Source organism: Bos grunniens, chromosome 6, assembly GCF_055505025.1.
Source record: "Bos grunniens cultivar Pamir isolate PY7600 chromosome 6, Bosgru_T2T1.0, whole genome shotgun sequence".
Classification (NCBI taxonomy): domain Eukaryota; kingdom Metazoa; phylum Chordata; class Mammalia; order Artiodactyla; family Bovidae; genus Bos; species Bos grunniens.
This window is the reverse complement of record NC_141170.1, coordinates 110,216,364-110,222,363: the sequence shown is the minus strand read 5'-3', so window position 1 is coordinate 110,222,363 and position 6,000 is coordinate 110,216,364.

Below are 6,000 nucleotides of genomic sequence, written 5' to 3'. Positions count from 1 at the left end.
CCCAGGAAGTGTTCTGCTGTGATTTTAATGGCTGGAATGAAGGCCAGGATCTATTATGTAATGTTTACTGCTATCCTAAAAATGAACTTTATTGCTGTACTAGTACCATTATGCTATTATGTATATTGATCATGTGATTTGGGTCATTTAATAGTTTAACTTTTATGAAGATTACAAGAGTTCTTTTTTTTTTTTTTCTTTTACCACCATCTACTTTCATCTATTCTTTCCAACCCAGCAATTTAATATTTAATTGTTAGAAAAATTGAAAAATGTGCTACAGTTGGCCCTAGAAATGGATGGAATGAATAAATACACTTAGCCTAGTTGTGATTTGCACTATGTATCCAGGCATATTCTAAGTTTAAAAATATTTTCAAGAAAAATGAGATTGTTCAGTCAGATCGTATGAAAATCTATTCTAATCCTAAAATTTATTTTATTTATTTCTTGCAAGATGGTCTTTTTGACACATATTTAATATAACACAAACAAGTCTTTCCTCTCAAAAACAGATTTGACATAGTACATTGTTTTAGAGGATATTTGATTTTTTTTCTGTTGTGAATGTAAATTGAGGAGAAGTCTACAAATATAATCCACATTCAAATTCATACAAAGAATATAGTAGAAGAGTTACCATCTAGTACCAAAGAATAGTAAATGCTGAAGGAAATATGTTTAAATTAGTAAGTAATATTTTCCAGAAATTATAATTGGTGTAAATAACAAAATTATTTTTATAAAGAATTTTTAAACTATAATTGCTGTATTTATCCTCAAATACAAGTTTGAGAAGATACCAGACCTCAAGATATAGGAGATAATAAAAGAGACTATAAATTTATATTAAGGAGAACTTAAGGACTTGAATTTAGGCAAGAAATGAAAACAAATATGTATAGCATATTGAATGATAAAGACTTAGGAACCAATGAAGTAAAGAAAATGTATAGGAAGTTTTGAGTAAGAAAATGGGTACTTAGGAAAGATTCAATGAGGTAATTATTGTAATTCCAACAGGTCAGAGAGTATCTGAGAGGTCTGGAAGAAGAGTATAAAGGTCAGAAAGATGGACAAGTTCAAAGGTTCTGGAGGCATCATCCTGTAATATTTGAGAAATGGAAAAAGCATAATGATAAAAATACAGTGAGTGAAGGGTAGGATATTAGAAGATGAGACTGAGATATAACAAAACAGCAGATTATGTAGGGTTCTATAGGTCAAAGTAAGCATCTTAACATTTTCCTGATTTAAGTGAGTTGGAGAGGTTTGAGCAGAGGAATGGCTAATTCTCTAAAAAGAAAAAAAAAAAAACAATCACTTTAGCTTTTATTTGGAGAATAAAATGCAGTGTGGGGGAGTAGCAAAATTTGGAATCAGACTTACAGTGGTATCTGGTCCAAAGTTGCAATAGAAGAGGTGATAAGAAGTATTGGATTCTGGGTATATCCTGGGAAGAACCAAACTCTGTAAATATATTAGATATCACACAGGAGGAAATCAAGGATAATTTTGAAAGGGAAGGTTAAGAAATCAAAATTGGACATGTTACATTTAAAACATAAAGATGTCTATTATGCATATGTCTGGAGTTCAGAAAATATCAATACTGGGCATATATTTGGCAGATTTCAACATGAAGCTAGTTATCACCTCTGGAGTAGGTATAGATGGGAAATAAAAGTAGTTGAAATTGATTCTGTAAAAACTCAAACAAGAAATTTAGAAGCATATTAAGAACAAGTAAGTGAAAAGGAAACACCAACAATAAAGTAGAAAACTGGGAGACTGTGAGAATCTAACAACTAAATAACTGTATCAAAGGCTACTACATAATCAAATGCAACAAGAACTGAGAATTGATCATTTAATTTAAAAATGTGGAGGTCAATGGTGACATTGATAAGAGAATTTTGGTGAAGTGACATAGAAAAGACCAGTTCTGGCAGTTTCAAGAGAGAATGTTAAAAGAGAAATTGGAATTGACTAATTATCCTTTCTTTGAAACTTTGGATATAAAAAGAATATGATACAGAGAGTAGCAGTTTCAGTGAGTGTAAGATGGCTTTTTAAAATTAATAAAATGTATTCTTAGGGCAGTTTTAGGTTCACAGCAAAATTGAATGGGAAATAGAGTTTCAAGGTGTCCCTGCCCACACATAGCACAGATTTCTTCATTATCAACATCCTGTATCACAGTGGTACTTTAATTACAATTGACAAACCTACGCTGACACATCATAACCACCCAAGGTCTATAGTTGACCTTAGTATCTATTCTTGGTGTTATACTGTCTATGGATTTGGGCAAATGTATAATGAAATATATCCACCATTATAGTGTTATAGAGAGTAGTTTCACTGCCCTAAAAATTCTCTGCACTCTTCCTCTTCATTTCCGTCTCCCCTCAACCACTGGCGACTACTAATTTTTTTTTATTATTATTATTTCCATTGTTTTGCCTTCTCCAGAATACAATATAGCTGGAATCATACAGTATCTAGACATTCAGATTGTTTTCTTTCACTAACTAAAGTGCATTTAAGGTTCTCTGTATCTGTTCGTGTCTTGATCACATATTTTTTAACACTAACCAATATTTCATTGTGAATAGTTTATTACTACATTTTGTCCATTTACCTGAAGAAGGATATCTCAGTTTCTTCCAAGTTTTGGCAACTATGAATAAAGTTGCTGTAAATATTTCATGCAGGTTTTAGTGTAGACATAATTTTTCAGCTCCTTTGGAAGTTGTCAAGGAGCACAATTGCTAGACTGTACAGTAAGTAAGAATGCATATATTTCTGAAAACCTCCCAAACTGTCTTCTAAAATGACTATGCCATTTTGCATTCCCACCAGTAATAAAGGAGAGTTACTATGGTTCTACAACCTTGTCAGCACTTGGTGTGGTCAATGTTTTGGATTTTGGCCATTCTAATAGGTTCATAGTGGTATCCCATTGTTATTTCATTTTTGCATTTCCTTGATGATGTATGATGTGAAGCATCTTTTCATATGCTTATTTGTCATCAGAATAACTAAAGCTGGGATAAATCATAGTTGGTTACCATGTATAATTAATTAGTATTAGGAAAATGCTGATCTTATACAGTGAGTTAGGAAACATTCCTTCTACTTCTATCCTCTGAAAGAGATTGTAGAGTACTGGCATATTTTCCTTTTTGTATCTTTAGTAGAATATATAAATGAGCCCATTTGGGCCTGGTGCTTTCCATTTAAGAGATTATTAGTTATCCAATTTAACAGGAAAGGTGAATTTAGATTGTCTATTTCTTCTTGTGTGAGTTTTGGAAGATTATTTTCTATTTTGTTTTATTAAAAATAATCTTTGATTTCTCTTGATACATTGTTTTACCTAAGTGTTACTTAGAAGTGCATTGTTTGGTATTCACGTATTTGGGGATATTCAAGTTATCTTTCTGTTATTGATTTTTAGCTTAATTGCATTGTTGTCTGGGAGCAGGCATTGCATAATTTCCTTCTTTTAAATAAAGTATGAGTTTGGTGACCCAGAGTGTGGTCTATCTTGTTGAGAGTTGCATGTGAGCCTGAGAAGAATGTGTATTCTGCTTTCATTAGATGAAGTTTTCTCTGACGTCAATAATTTACAGTTGATTACTGATGTTTTTGAGTTTGTGTCCTTACTGGTTTTCTGCCAGCTGGATCTTTCAGTTTCTGATAGCAGAGTGTTGAAGACACCACCTATGTTAGTGAATTCATCTATTTCTCCTTGCAGTTCCATCAGTTAGATATTCTGATTTTAGGAATATATATCATGGTGGATGCTTAAGTCTTACTAGAGAATTGACCCCCTTCATCATTAGGTAATGCCCTTTATCCTTGGTAACTTTCCTTGCTTTGAAGTCCTCTCTGTCTGAAATTAATATGGCCCCTCCTGCTAACATTTGACTCATCTTCACATGGTATTTTTCTCCATCCATTTACTTTTACTCTACATGTGTCTTTATATATAAAGTGAGTGTCTTACATATAACATATGGTTAGCAGTGATTTTTTAATTGGCACATTTAGACCATTGACAAAGTGATTATAGATATTACTTGGATTAGAACATACCATATTTTTTATTGTTTTGTATTTGCTATACTTGTTCTTTTTGTATCCCATACTTTTTGTACCTTTTGTAGTGCTAATTGAGGATAATTTATACTATTATTATATATATTACATAAAATGTAATTATCCTATTCCATTTTCTCTCTTTTCTTAGAATGTCTATTTATTATACTTCTCTTTTTTTTAACTTTCTTTAGTGGCTCCCCTAGATTTTGCAATATATACTTACACTTAATCCAGGTCCAAATAATACTATACTAAGTTACAGGCAATGTGAGTACTTTACAATAACAAAGTAATCCTAATTCCTTTTTCCTGTCCCTTGTGTCATTTATATAATTAATTTCATATATATAAGCATATCTTTATATATGTATATGTAGGCATATGTGTGGATAATACTAATATACATAAGCATACGTGATAGAATATATCATTGCTATTGTTATTTTGAACAAAGTGCTATTGTTGGATCAATTAAGAATTTTAAAAAAGTTTTTATTTTACCTTAGCTTCATCCTTTGATGCTCTTTCTTTCTTTCTATTGGTCCAATTTTCTAACCTATATTATTTTTATTCTCTCTAAAAGAACTTATTTCAACACTTTTTTCCAAGGTGGGTTTACTGGCAACTTATTCTCTCAATTTTAGTTTGTTTGAGGAAGTCTTTATTTTTCCTTCAATTTTGAAAGAAAACTTCATGTAGAATTCTAGTATAGAATTCTATACAAATTCTAGTACAAATTCTATACAAATTCTGTACAAATTCTATACAATTCTAGTATAGAATTCTAGGTAGGTGTGTGTGTGTGTGTGTGGTTTTTTCCCCCTTTCCCTAAACATTTTAACTATTTCACTCTGCTCTCTTTTCACTTGCATGGTTTCTGAGGAAAAGTCTGATTTAATTCTTGTCTTTCTTTGAGGATTTTTCTTTATCTTTGATTTTATGTATTTTAAAAATTATATTTCAAGGTATTTCATGTTTGTTTTGGGCATTTATCCTGCTTGGTATTCTCTGAGCTTCCTGAATCTGTGGCTTGGTATTTGACATTAAATTGGGAAAATGTCCAGTGATTCAGATCAGATCAGATCAGATCAGTCGCTCAGTCGTGTCCGACTCTTTGCGACCCCATGAATCACAGCATGCCAGGCCTCCCTGTCCACCACCAACTCCCGGAGTTCACTCAGACTCACGTCCATCGAGGCGGTGATGCCATCCAACCATCTCATCCTCTGTCGTCCTCTTCTCCTCTTGCCCCCAATCCCTCCCAGCATCAGAGTCTTTTCCAATGAGTCAACTCTTCGTATGAAGTGGCCAAAGTACTGGAGTTTCAGCTTTAGCATCATTCCTTCCAAAGAAATCCCAGGGCTGATCTCCTTCAGAATGGACTGGTTGGATCTCCTTGCAGTCCAAGGGACTCTCAAGAGTCTTCTCCAACACCACAGTTCAAAAGCATCAATTCTTCAGCGCTCAGCCTTCTTCACAGTCCAACTCTCACATCCATACATGACCACAGGAAAAACCATAGCCTTGACTAGATGGACCTTTGTTGGCAAAGTAATGTCTCTGCTTTTGAATATGTTATCTAGGTTGGTCATAACTTTCCTTCCAAGGAGTAAGTGTCTTTTAATTTCATGGCTGCAGTCACCATCTGTAGTGATTTGGGAGCCCCCAAAAATAAAGTCTGCCACTGTTTCCACTGTTTCCCCATCTATTTCCCATGAAGTGGTGGGACCAGATGCCATGATCTTAGTTTTCTGAATGTTGAGCTTTAAGCCAACTTTTTCACTCTCCACTTTCACTTTCATCAAGAGGCTTTTTAGTTCCTCTTCACTTTCTGCCATAGCGTGGTGTCATCTGCATATCTGAGGTTATTGATATTTCTCCCGTGTTCCA